This window comes from Gorilla gorilla, chromosome 2 (genome assembly GCF_029281585.2).
Source record: "Gorilla gorilla gorilla isolate KB3781 chromosome 2, NHGRI_mGorGor1-v2.1_pri, whole genome shotgun sequence".
Taxonomy (NCBI): domain Eukaryota; kingdom Metazoa; phylum Chordata; class Mammalia; order Primates; family Hominidae; genus Gorilla; species Gorilla gorilla.
The window spans coordinates 164402218-164416394 of record NC_086017.1 but is presented as its reverse complement, the minus strand read 5'-3'; the positions used below and the strand labels follow the sequence as shown (position 1 = coordinate 164416394).

General features: G+C 40.4%; 1 long non-coding RNA gene across 1 annotated transcript in view; it reads right to left on the bottom strand.

Moving 5' to 3' along the window:
* Window positions 1-8077, bottom strand: part of LOC101126606 (uncharacterized) — a 202491-nt gene extending 194414 nt beyond the window's left edge. The window contains exons 1-2 of the long non-coding RNA XR_008678267.2: window positions 7138-8077; window positions 2072-2156 (exon numbers count right to left, since the gene is read on the bottom strand). This is a non-coding gene — a long non-coding RNA (uncharacterized lncRNA). The remainder of the gene's footprint in view (window positions 1-2071; window positions 2157-7137) is intronic.
* Window positions 8078-14177: the final 6100 nt, after the last annotated feature.

The window sequence follows — 14177 nt, the reverse complement described above, 5'->3', positions numbered from 1 at the left end:
CTTAAAATGAAAGTGGGGTGTTGTCGAGATATTGTTACTAGACCAATTCGGCAGGTAAGATTATCTCTAGGACAGATATATATGACATATCATGTAATGTTCACAAACATTTGAAAAATTGAGTTTACTTTTTTAAAAGGTAAGGTAGCACTATTCACAATAGCAAAGACATGGAATCAACCCAAGTGGCCACCAATGACAGACTGGATAAAGAAAATGTGGGCCGGGCACAGTGGCTCTTGCCTGTAATCCCAACACTTTGGGAGGCCGAGGCGGGCAGATCACAAGGTCAGGAGATCGAGACCATCCTGGCTAACACGGTGAAACCCCATCTCTACTAAAAATACAAATAATTAGCCGGGTGTGGTGGCACGTGCCTGTAGTCCTAGCTCCTCAGCAGGCTGAGGCAGGAGAATCGCTTGAACCTGGGAGGCGGAGGTTGCAGTGAGCCCAGATCGGGCCAGTGCACTCCAGCCTGGGTGACAAAGCGCGACTCCATCTCAATAAAAGAAAAAAAAAAGAAAATGTGGTACACATACACCATGGAATACTATACAGCCATGAAAAGGAATGAGATCATGTTCTTTGCAGGGATATGGATGGACCTGGAAGCTGTTATCCTCAGTAAACTAATGTAAGAACAGAAAACCAAACACTGCACGTTCTCACTTATAAGTAGGAGCCAAACAATGAGAACACATGGACACAGGGAGGGGAACAACACACATTGGGGCCTGTTGGGAGATGGGGTTGGGGGAGAGGGAGCATTAAGAAAAACGGCTAATGCATGCCAGGCTTAATGCCTCGGTTGTGGGTTTATAGGTGCAGCAAACCACCATGGCACATGTTTACCTATGTGACAAACCTGCACATCCTGCACATGTACCCCAGAACTTAAAAAAAAAATGTTTTTTAAAAAGCTAAGGTAACAGAAGAAAAAAGAGTCCAGATAGTATTACCTAAATATTCTTACCCAACAAAAAATTCCAAACACTGTTTTAAATGTGCTTGGTGTATTTCCAGAGACATCTTTATGTAAAAGATATAAGACAAATGTTACAGGAAATAGCAAGGCCTGACTGTATATATATGCAATGCCCAGTTTTAGTAAAACTGCTATTTTGCTTAACCATTTTATAATATTATTTAATAGATCCTGTGCAAAACTTTCACCCTGGAAACAAAAAATAGTATTTTAAAATTCCTTTTCAATTTTAAATTCAAGTCAACATGATTTAACAATTGTGTACTGAATATAAACAGGATGCTTATGACTCCGCTAGATACTGGGAAAGACACAAGAAAATGTACAAAGTGAAAGATTTAATAATTTAACTATAAAGATAAAAAATTAACAAGTTGATTTTAAAAACCAGAAGCTAGTAAATGCATCGTCTAGAAAAATATGAGGGTGCAGTTTTAGAATAGGAAGCCCAAGACTGCTGGATCAAGGAAGCCCATGTGATACTGCTAAAGTGCACAGAAGACACTGTTCTCCCTGTGTTTCTTCCTGCACATGACACTCACAAGGTTTACAATAGGGAGGAGAATACGTAGTAAAATCCGATGTCTAAAGCACTGAATTAGTATTTAGAAATTAGTCATAGACATGGAAAATTACTTTCACACACCAGCTTACTAAAACTTCAAAGAAATGGTATAAAATAAACACAGAACTTTTTATTAGAACTTCAGACTTTAAATAAATATATATATTTATATATATTTTAAAAATCTGTCTGCTCTATGCTGCTGGTACATGTGACAGTCACAAGAGATCACGGGTGTTGTAACATTTACCAAACATTCACCAAACATCCCCTTTCTGCAACTCAGACAGAACTGGTTAAAGGGAAATTGTTTTTCTTCTAATGTTTCTTTGTGCTATTTAATTTGGTTTTTGGCTTTTCCTTCCCTGTAATGTTAGTTCATCTGATAATAATTACTTTTGATAATAGTCTCAGACTACAGAAGCAGGGGTATTTTCCATTACTTTTTCAATTAACACCAGGAAAGTGGAGATTTTTAATTCAATGCAACATGACTCAACAATTGTTTATTGACTACTCACATGATGCTCAGTGCTCCACTAGATTCTGGGAAGGATGCAAAAGATGAACATCATGATTTCTGTCTTCTAGGAGCTGGAAATCCTACTGAAAGATAAAATAGACAAGAATTAGATGAAGAACTATAAGATGGCAAGTGAAGCTTTTGGGGATGATGGTGTTGGTATGCCTCAGTAAGATGTTATGTAGCAGTATACTTGTTTTTAATATTCAAGAGAATAATCGTAGAAATAGTCTTAAGAAAACCAGAAAAGTGTAGAAAGGTACAAAATAGTAATTGATATTTCTCTCTTGATAGGAAGACTGGCTCATATTAAGCAGATGTGACTATTAAAAAATTGAATTCCATATCTGTTGGAATGTACATCTGGAAGAGTCTCCTGTCAACCAACAGTGATCCTCAGACTCTTTTAAGCCTGAAGCAATGTTAAATAAAAATAATACATGGTTGGCCATTTCAAAAGCATGCCCAACCAGAGTCAAACACAGAATTACCAGCAATGAGTAATATAAACTGAGAAGTGAAGTTTGGAGGAGAAGTAAAAAGTGGAATTGAGTTCCAGGAAAGTGATTTTTTTCTTTTTCCAATTGGAAGCTAGGGTAGCCTCATATCCACTCTAGACTTTGTCTGTCTTTTGAAAGGACTAACCACAATGTTGTAACCTGCTTTCCCCCTGCTAAAAATGATTAAAGTTAAACATCAGTTTGGTATTCTATGAATTACACTGCTTTTTTTTTAGTTACTACCACAAATACGAAGATTTTTATCAATTAATTTTGTTCACAGTGTGTGAAAATCATTTCTGTTCCAATATAAAATGCTACAAAGCTTTATATGTGTGTGTGTGTGTGTGTATAAATTTAAATGGTACAAGGGAAGTTTTGTTACATGGATATATTGCATAATGGTGAAATCTGGATTTTTAGTGTAACCATCAACCAAATACTGTACATTGTACCCATTAAGTAATTTCTCTTCCCTTATCCCCTTCCACTTTTCCAACTCTCCAATGACTATTATTCTACATTCTATGTCCATGTGTATATATTATTTCACTCCCACTTATAAGTGAGAACATGTATTTGACTTTCTGTTTCTGAATTGCTCCACTTAAGATAATCACCTCCAGTCAAAAGAAATGATTTTATTCTTTTTATGACTGAATAGTATTCCATTGCATATATATATATATATATATATAACATTTGCTTTAACCACCCAACCATTGATGGACACCTAGGCTGATTCCACATCTTTGTTATTGTGAATAATGCTACTATAACATACAAGTGCAGGTATCTTTTTTTTTTTTTACACAATAGGTATCTTTTTATGTAATGATTGTTTTTCCTCTGGGCATTTCAGTAGAGGGATTGCTAGGTTTCATGGTAGGTCTAATTTTAGTTTTCTGAGAAATCTCCATACTGTTTTCCACAGGGTCTGTACTAATTTGCACTCTCACCAACAGTGTATAAGCATTCCCTATTCTCTGCATCCTCAACAACATCTGTTATTTTTTGACTTTTTATTACAGCCATTCTGACTGGTGTAAGATGGTGTCTCATTGTGGTTTTATTTTGCATTTCTCTGATGATTCGCGATGTTCAGCATTTTTCACGTGCTTCTTGGTCATTTGTATGTCTTCTTTGCAAAATTTATATTCATGTCCTTTGCCCACTTTGTAATGGGATGATATGTGTTTTTCTCATTGTTTGAGTTCATTGTATATTCTAAATATCAGTCTCCTTTCATATTAATAGTTTGCAAATATTTTCTCCCATTCTGCAGATTGTCTGTTCACTCTATTGATTATTTCTTTTGCTCTGCAGAAGCTTTTCAATTAATTAAGTCCCATTTGTCTATTTTTGGTTTTGTTGCCCATGCTTTTGAGGTCTTAGTCATGAATTCTTTGCCTAGACCAATGTCCAGAATAGTTTTCCCTAGATTTTCTCCTAACATTTTTATAGATTCAGGTGTTACTTTTAAGTCTTTGATCCCTCTTGGTTGATTTTTGTAGACAGTGAGAGATAGGGGTCCAGTTTCATTCTTCTGCATATGGTGATTCAATTTTCCCAGCACCATTTATTGAAAAGGGTGTCTTTTTCCCAGTGTGTATTTTTGTCAACCATGTCAATAAGATCAGTTGGCTGTTAGATATTTGGTTTTATAAAATGATACAGAGTTTTAATATAAGTTTTTCATGGCAGACAACGTCATTGGTGGTGGTGAACAGCTCTCTGAGAAGATTGAGTCAGCTTAAACTATTTCATAAGTAATACATTACACAACACTTTAGCAAGTAAAAAGCCTCTTTAAATTTACAATACAAAAGGGTGGGGTGACATACATTTGAAGACTAATTCTATGTCAAGATAACAGAACACTGTTTTTCTAAAAACAAACTGGAATTAGATCATCTACAAAATAAGTTGAAATGAGTTGATAGAGGAAGGAGAACTGGTAGAATAAGTCTGCTTATTTTGTACAGTAAAATGTTCCATTCTGTACCACACCATTTCTCGCGTTGTGGCTTCTCTTATATGAACTGTAAATAATACACGTTCCCAGACAATAGGTTGGAACCTAATGATCTTTGCCAAGCCTTTATGAAGCTATTTGAAGACATCTTCTAAGCATCCATCTTGTTCCAAGCACCGTTCTAGTCCCTGAGGAGACAGAACAATATATCCAGCCCCTATCCGAATCCTATGGGATTTCCGGTGAAGAGACAGATCCGGCTGGTAGCATTTTCCATGCCTTCAGGAAATTTGAAAGTCCAACCCAAGGACCTCAGCACCATTCTTCTCTATTCTCCATTCCCAAACTCCAGCCACTGTATATGTGCACACACTTACAGGAGCCCCATTTCCTTTTAATCACCAGCCTTCCATTTGTTATTATGTACTGTACACAGAGTGTGGCTGATGGATACACACAAAAAAATTGCAGTGCTAGAAGGGGGAGCTCTCTCTCAGGCAGATTCAGAGAAGTGAAATCATCTCTTCCATACTCTACTAAACTGCTTCAAAGTAAAATGAATCAAGAATGATGCCAACTAACATTTGAAAAACTAAGTTAACGTACCACAGTCAGTCTTTTTAATATAGCGGACCTCTTTCTTAAATAAATTATATATAAAAGATATCAGAACTACAGAACAGATGAAAAAACAAAGTTGGTTTACTTAACCTAATGGTGCTTCCCAAGCTCTGTTACAGCATGGTAAAAAGAAAATATGGCCAGGCGCAGTGGCTCATGACCGTAACCCCAGCACTTTGGCAGTCCAAGGCAGGAGGATCGCTTGAAGCTAGGAGTTCAAGACCAGTCTGGCCAACATAACGAAACCTCGTCTCTATAAAAATACAAAAATTAGCTGGGTATGGTGGCATGCACCTGTAATCCCAGCTACTTGGGAGGCTGAGGGAGAGAATTGCTTGAACCTGGGAGGCAGAGGCTGCAGTGAGCCAAGATCATGCCACTGGACTCCTGTCTGGGCAACAGAGGGAAACTCCAACTCAAAAAAAAAAAGAAAAGAAAAGAAAGAAAGAAAGAAAGAAAATCACAATGTATTTATGGCATATTAGGGTGAAAAGACTCTTCTAAAGATGGACTACCTAGAAAAGACCCATATCTCAGCATAGTTATTTTTCGTGGGATTTTTGTGGGAAGCTCTGATCTAAAACTTTGATTGTATTTTATTTCATGAAATAAGTGAGCTGCTTTTTTTTTTTTTTTTTTTTTTTTTTTTTTTGAGACGAAGTCTCGGTCTGTTTGCCAGGCTGGAGTGCAGTGGCGCGATCTCGGCTGACTGCAAGCTTCGCCTCCCAGGTTCACGCCATTCTCCTGCCTCAGCCTCCCTAGTAGCTGGGACTACAGGCACCGTGAAATGCTTTTTCTAATTAGTCCCTCTAATACCTTCAAGGAGACTGCGATGTACCCCCAAAGGAGAGGTTCACAATTTGAAATGACTGTTGGAATACATCTTTTTTACTCCTAGAAGGGTGCCATGAATCGATGGCATAGATTACATAGAAAGAAAAATCATCGATAAACACAAGCATACCTCAGAGGTATTGCAGGTTCAGTTCCAGACCATCACAATAAAGCAAATATTGCAATAAATCAAGTCACACAAATGTTATGGTTTCCCAGCATATATAAAAGTATATTTACACTATACTGTAGTCAGTTAAATGTACAATAGCATTGTGTCTAAAAAATAATGTACATATCTTAATTTTAAAACACTTTATTGCTATAAAATGCTAACAATCACCTGAGCCTTCAGTGAGTTGCAATCTTTTTGCTGGTTGAAGGGTCTTGCCTCAATGTGGTTGGCTGCTGACTAATCAGGGTGGTAGGTGCTAAAGGCTGTGGCAATTTCTTAAGACAGCAAGGAAATCTGTCAACTTGATTGACTCTCTTTCATGAAAGATTTCTCTGTAGCATGAGATGCTGTTTGATAGCATTTTACCCACAGTAGCATTTCTTTCAAAATTGGAGTCAGTCCTCTCAAACCCTGCTGCTACTTCATCAACTAAGTTCATGTAATTCTCTCAATCCTTGGTTGTCTTTTCAACAATGTTCACAGCATCCTCACCAGGAGTACTTTCCATCTCAGGCAATTAGTTTCTTTGCTCATCCACTAGAAGAAATTCTTTGTCCATTCAGATTTTATTATGAGATTGTAGCAATTCAGTCACATTTTCAGGCTCCAGTTTTAATTCTTGTTCTGCTATTTTCACCACATCTGCAGTGACTTTCTCCACTGAAGTTTTAAACTCCTCAAAGTCAACCATAAATGTTAAAACCAACTTCTTCCAAACTCCTGTTAAGGTCAATATTTGGACCTTCTCCCATAAATCACAAATCTAGAATGCTGAATCCTTTCTAGAAGTTTTCAATTTACTTTGCCCAGAACTATCAGAGGAAACAATATCTATGGCACCCACAGCCTTACAAAATTTAATTCTTAAATAATAAGACTTGAAAGTTAAAATTATCCCTTGATTCATGGGTTGCAGAATGCATGTTGTGTATGCAGGCATAAAAACAACATTCACATACCTGTACATCTCCATCAGAGTTCTTGAGTGACCAGGTGAATTTGTCAATGAGCAGTAATCTTTTGAAAACAAAAAATCTTTTTTCTGAGAGCAGGTCTCAATGACAAGCTTAAAATATTCAGTAAATCATGCTGTAAACAAATGTGTGGTCATCTGGGCTTCATTCTTCCATTTACAGAGCATGAGCAGAGTAGATATTGCATAATTCTTAAGGGTCCTAGAATTTTCAGAATAGTAAATGAGCATTGGCTTCAACTTAAAGTTACCAGCTACATTAGCCACTAACAAGAGTCAGCCTGTTCTTTGAAGCCAGGCATTGACTTCTCCTTTCTAGCTATGAAAGTCCTAGATGGCATCTTCTTCCAATAGAAGGCTGTTTCATCTACATTGAAAATCTGTCATTCAGTGTAGCCACCTTCACTAATGACCTCAGCTAGATCTTTTGGAGAATGCTGTAGCTTTTACATTGTACTTGCTGCATCATCTTGAACTTTTACGTTATGGAGACGGCTTCTTTCCGCAAGCTTCAAGAACCAATCTCTACTAGCTTCAAACCTTTTTTCTGCAGCTTCTCCATCTCTCTCACCCTTCACAGAATTAAAAAGAGTTAGAGCCTTGCTCTGGATTAGGCTTTAGCTGAAGGGAAGGTTGTGGCTGGTTTTATCTTCTATCTAGACCACTCTACCTTTCTCCATATCAGCAATGTCTCTTTTGCTTTCTTGTTATTCTTGTGTTCACTGGAGTAGCATTTTTAACTCCCTTCAAGAACTTTTCCTTTACATTCAGAACTTGACTAACTGTTCTTCACAGGAGGCCTAGCTTTCAGCCTATCTTGGCTTTCGACATGCCTTCCTCACACTAAACTTAATTATTTCCAGCTTTTGATTTAAAGTGGGAGACATGTGACTCTCATTTGAACACTGAGAGGCCATTGTAGGGTTGTTAACTGGCTTCATTTCTTCTTTTTTTTTTTTTTTTTTTTTGAGACAGAGTTTCGCTCTCATTGCCCAGGCTGGAGTGCAATGGCACAATCTTGGCTCACTGCAACCTCCACCTCCTAGGTTCAAGCAATTCTCCTGCCTCAGTCTCCTGAGTAGCTGAGATTACAGGCATGTGCCACCACAACCGGCTAATTTTGTATTTTTAGTAGAGATGGGGTTTCACCATGTTGGTCAGGCTGGTCTTGAACTCTGACCTCAGGTGATCTTCCCACCTTGGCCTTCCTAAGTGCTGGGATTACAGATGTGAGCCACCATGCCCAGCCAACTGGCTTAATTTTTTTTTTTTTTTCCTGCAGATGGAGTTTCACTCTTGTTGCCCAGGCTGTAGTGCAATGGCGCGATCTCGGCTCATCGCAAACTCCACCTCCCAGGTTCAAGTAATTCTCCTGCCTCAGCCTCCTGAGTAGCTGGGATTACAGGCATGCACCACCACACCTGGCTAATTTTGTATTTTTAGTAGAGACGGGGTTTCTCCATGTTGGTCAGGCTGGTCTTGAACTCCCAACCTCAGGTGATCCACCCACCTCGGCCTCCTAAAGTGCTGGGATTACAGGCGTGAGCCACCGTGCCCGGCTGGCTTAATTTCAATATTGTTATGTTTCAGAGAATAGAGGGGCCTGAGGAAAAGAAAGATGAAGGAACACCCAGTGAGTAGAGCAGTCAGAACACACATAATATTTATCAATTAAGTCTGCTGTCTTATATGGGTGAGGCTCATGGCACCCCAAAATAATTATTATTAGCATCAAAGATTACCAATCACAGATCAACCTAAGATATGATAATCATGAAAATTTTGAAATATTGCAAGAATTACCAAAATGTGACATAGAGATACAGAGTATGCAATCATGTTGTTCGAAAAATGGTGCCAATAGACTTGGTATACACAGGGTTGCCACAAACCTTCATTTTGGGCAAAACACAAGACCTGTAAAGTGCAAAATGCCTGTACTGAGCAAGGATTTACCAGCTCAATTCCTTTTGTTTTACAAATGAGTAAACCAGGGACAGGTACTTTCAGTGGCAGGAAGTTATGAAAGCAAATGAAGACAAGATTTCTTAACTCTCTACTTCTGGTCTCTTGGCATCACACTACTGGTTCCCAAGTGGAGTTTCCAGAATGGCAGCATGAATGTTATCTAAGAATTTGCTAGCAATGCTACTTTTCAGGTGCTGCTCCAGACCTAATGAATCAGGAGCTCCAAGAGTGAGGCCTCAGCAAGCTGTGTTTTAACAAGTCCTCCAGGCAATTGTAATGCACATTAAAGTATTAAGGAGGCCTATTTGCATCAAGATTGCACCTGTGCAGTCAGAAAGCCAAGCATGAGCTGGAGCATTTGTGAGTGGAATAGGGATTCCCTCTGACTAGGGAGACTGACTTGTGGGTTAAAGTAACTAATCAGAGAAGGGACATTATGAGTTTAGGATGTAAGTGGAAACTACAATTCTCTAAGTACTATCAGGTCTGTTGTGGCCCAGATTTTTCTGCCTTCTTATCTCTTCCAACAAAAGTTTCAACTGCACATTTGAGGACTTGAAGGGATAATTTCTAATTGTATAATGAAAACCAGTAGAAGGGAAAAAAAAAAAAGTGGGCTGGTCGTGGTTGTTCACACCTGTAATCCCAGCACTTTGGGATGCTGAGGCAGATGGATTGCTTCAGCCCAGAAGTTCGAGACCAGCCTGGGCAACATAGAGAACCCTCATGTCTACAAAAACACAAAAATCAGCCAAGCATTGTGTAGTCCCAGCTACTTGGGAGGCTGACTTGGGAGGATCCCTTAAGCCCAGGAAGCAGAGGTTGCAGTGAGCTGAGATGGCAGCACTGCACTCCAGCCTAGGCAACACAGCAAGACTCATTCTCAAAAATAATAATAGTAATAATAATGATAATAATTTTCCAGATTGGCCTTTGTTGCTTCTTGTGTTAAATATAATTATTTTAAAAATAGCAAACCTTTCTAGATTTAGTATATAATCTGTGGGAGATTAAGTGGAAGAAAGAAAACATTTCTTGCAGACGAGGCACAGTTAAGTTTGCCTATTTTTACAACATCACTGCTAAATTCCTTTGCCCTGAAAAACACTCAGATTTATTTTCCATATGACTCATCACCAAATTTCTGTTCTTTAGATGTGGATCCTACATTGTGTGGGTCAGAAATATCATATAACTAAGTATTTTTTTAATGCACAGTTTACATTTTAGTCCAAGAATAATTCTATCATAAGGAACCAAACAAGTAGAAAATTCTTTCATGATTGAAAAACTCATGTTAAGCTTAGCAGTATTAGTAGCATTAAAATACTTTTAAGTTATATCCTCAGGACATTCAGGAATAATAAAAGCTACAACAAACACTGTTGCCATTAGTTAAACTTGGCTCATGCAAAGATCTTGTAAACAAAATCTTGCTCTTAAAAGAGAGATGCACTAAATTTCACTCATTTCCTTTTATCTCTATCTTTTCTAAAGCCATGGACTCACATTTCAAGATAATGCCTTTTAAACTCTTAATCAAATATTTATTTAATAAAATTTAGCTATCACGGGAGAAGTACAACTCTCTCTCAGTCCCTGAAACCATAATGTTCAAGATAATTATCAGAGAGACATTTACTCAATTTGTTAATTTTCTATTTACCACCTATTATGGTTTAAAAATAGTTTGTTCCCACCAAAACTCATGTTGAAGCCTGTTCCCCAGTGTGGCTTTGTTGAGAGGTAGTGCCTTTAAGAAGTGATTAGGTCATTAAGATGGATTGTCAGGCCTCTGAGCCCAAGCTAAGCCATCATATCCCCTGTGACATGCACGTACACATCCAGATGGCCAGTTCCTGCCTTAACTGATGACATTCCACCACAGAAGAAGTGAAAATGGCCTGTTCGTGCCCTAACTGATGACATTATCTTGTGAAATTCCTTCTCCTGGCTCATCCTGGCTCAAAAGCTCCCCTACTGAGCACCTTGTGACCCCCACACCCACCCTCCAGAGAACAACCCCCCTTTGACTATAACTTTCCTTTACCTACCCAAATCTTATAAAATGGCCCCACCCATGTCTCCCTTCGCTGACTCTCTTTTCGGACTCAGCCCGCCTGCACCCAGGTGATTAAAAGCTTTATTGCTCACACAAAGCCTGTTTGGTGGTCTCTTCACACGGACGTGCATGAAATTTGGTGCCGTGACTCAGATCGGGGGACCTCCCTTGGGAGATCTATCCCCTGTCCTCCTGCTCTTTGCTCTGTGAAAAAGATCCACCTACGACCTCGGGTCCTCAGACCCACCAGCCCAAGGAACATCTCATCAATTTTAAATCGGGTAGGGGGCCTCTGTTTACTCTCTTCTCCAACCTCTCTCACTATCCCTCAACCACTTTCTCCTTTCAATCTTGGCGCCACCCTTCAATCTCTCCCTTCTTTTAATTTCAATTTCTTTCATTTTCTGGTAGAGACAAAGGACACACGTTTTATCCATGGACCCAAAACTCCAGAGCTGGTCATGGACTCAGGAAGGCAGCCTTCCCTTGGTGTTTAATCATTGCAGGGATGCCTGATTATTAACCCACGTTTAAGAGATGTCTAACCACGCAGGGATGCCTGCCTTGGTCCTTCACCCTTAGCAGCAAGTCCTGTTTTTCTGGGGGAGGGGAAAGAACCCTGACCCCTTCTCTCCCTGTCTCTACCCCTTCTCTGCTTTTCTGGGGGGCAAGAACCCCCGATCCCTTATTTCTGCACCCTGACCCCTTATCTCTGCACCCTGATCCCTTATTTCCATGTCCCAACCTCTTATCTCTGTGCCCTGATCCCTTATTTCCATGCCCCAACCTCTTATCTCTGTGCCCCAACCCCTTATTTCTGTGCCCTGACCTCTTATCTCTGTGCCCTGATCCCTTATTTCCATGCCCCAACCTCTTATCTCTGTGCCCCGACCCCTTTCCCACTTTTCTGGAGGGTAAGAACCCCCAAACCCCTTCCCTCCATGTCTCTACTCTCTCTTTTCTCTGGGCTTGCCTCCTTCACTATAGGCAACCTTCCACCCTCCATTCCTCCTCCTTCTCCCTTATTCTGTGTTCTCAAGAACTTAGAACCTCTTCAACTCACACCTGACCTAAAACCTAAATGCCTTATCTTCTTCTGCAACACCGCTTGGCCCCAATACAAACTTGACAATGGCTCTAAATGGCCAGAAAATGGCACTTTTGATTTCTTCATCCTACAAGACCTAAATAATTTTTGTTGAAAAATGGGCAAATGGTCTGAGGTGCCTTACATCCAGGCATTTTTCACACTTCATTACCTCCCTAGTCTCTGTTCCCAATTCGATTCCTCCCAAATCCTCCTTCTTTCCCTCCTGCCTGTCCCCTCAGTCCCAACCCCAAGCATCGCTGAGTCTTTCCAGTCTTCCTTTTCTACAGACCCATCTGACCTTTCCCCTCCTCCCCAGGCTGCTCCTCGCCAGGCCGAGCTAGGTCCCAATTCTTTCTCAGCCTCTGCTCCTCCACCCTATAATCCTTTTGTCACCTCCCCTCCTCACACCCAGTCCGGCTTACAGTTTCGTTCCGTGACTAGCCCTCCCCAACCTGCCCAGCAATTTCCTCTTAAAAAGGTGGCTAGAGCTAAAGGATAGTCAAGGTTAATGCTCCTTTTTCTTTATCTGACCTCTCCCAAATCAGATAGCGTTTAGGCTCTTTTTCATCAAATATAAAAACACAGCCCAGTTCATGGCTCGTTTGGCAGCAACTCTGAGATGCTTTACAGCCCTAGACCCTAAAAGGTCAAAAGGCCGTCTTATTCTCAATATACATTACCCAATCCGCTCCTGACATTAAATAAAACTCCAAAAATTAAATTCCGGCCCTCAAACCCCACAACAGGACTTAATTAACCTCACCTTCAAGATGTACAATAATAGAGTAGAGGCAAACAAGTAGTAACGTATTTCTGAGTTGCAATTCCTTGCTTCCACTGTGAGACAAACCCCAGCCACATCTCCAGCACACAAGAACTTCCAAACGCCTAAACCGCAGTGGCCAGGCATTCCTCCAGGCCCGCCTCCCCCAGGAACTTGCTACAAGTGCCAGAAATCTGGCCACCAGGCCAAGGAATGCCAGCAGCCTAGGATTCCTCCTAAACCACGTCCCATGTGTGTGGGACCCCACTGAAAATCAGACTGTTCAACTCACCTGGCCGCCACTCCCAGAGCCCAAGGTTCTCTGACTGACTCCTTCCCAGATCTTCTCGGCTTAGCGGCTGAAGACTGACACTGCCTGATTTCCTCGGAAGCCCCCTAGACCATCACGGACGCAGAGCTTCAAGTAACTCTCACAGTAGAGGGTAAGTCCGTCCCCTTCTTAATCAATACGGAGGCTACCCACTCCACATTACCTTCTTTTCAAGGGCCTGTTTCCCTTGCCTCCATAACTGATGTGCGTATTGATGGCCAGGCTTCTAAACCTCTTAAAACTCCCCACTCTGGTGCCAATTTAGACAATACTTTTTTAAGCACTCTTTTTTAGTTATCCCCACCTGCCCAGTTCCCTTATTAGGCCGAGACACTTTAACTAAATTATCTGCTTCCCTGACTATTCCTAGACTACAGCCACATCTCATTGCTGCCCTTCTTCCCAATCCAAAGCCTCCTTTGCCTCCTCCCCTTGTATCCCCTCACCTTAACCCACAAGTATAAGATACCTCTACTCCCTCCTTGGCGACCGATCATGCACCCCTTACCATCTCATTAAAACCTAATCACCCTTACCCCACTCAACGCCAATATCCAATCCCGCAGCATGCTTTAAAAAGATTAAAGCCTGTTATCACTCGCCTGCTACAGCATGGCCTTTTAAAGCCTATAAACTCTCCTTACAATTCCCCCATTTTACCTGTCCTAAAACCAGACAAGCCTTACAAGTTAGTTCAGGATCTGTACCTTATCAACCAAATTGTTTTGCCTATCCACCCCATGGTGCCAAACCCATATACTCTCCTATCCTCAATACCTCCCTCCACAACCCATTATTCTCTTCTGGATCTC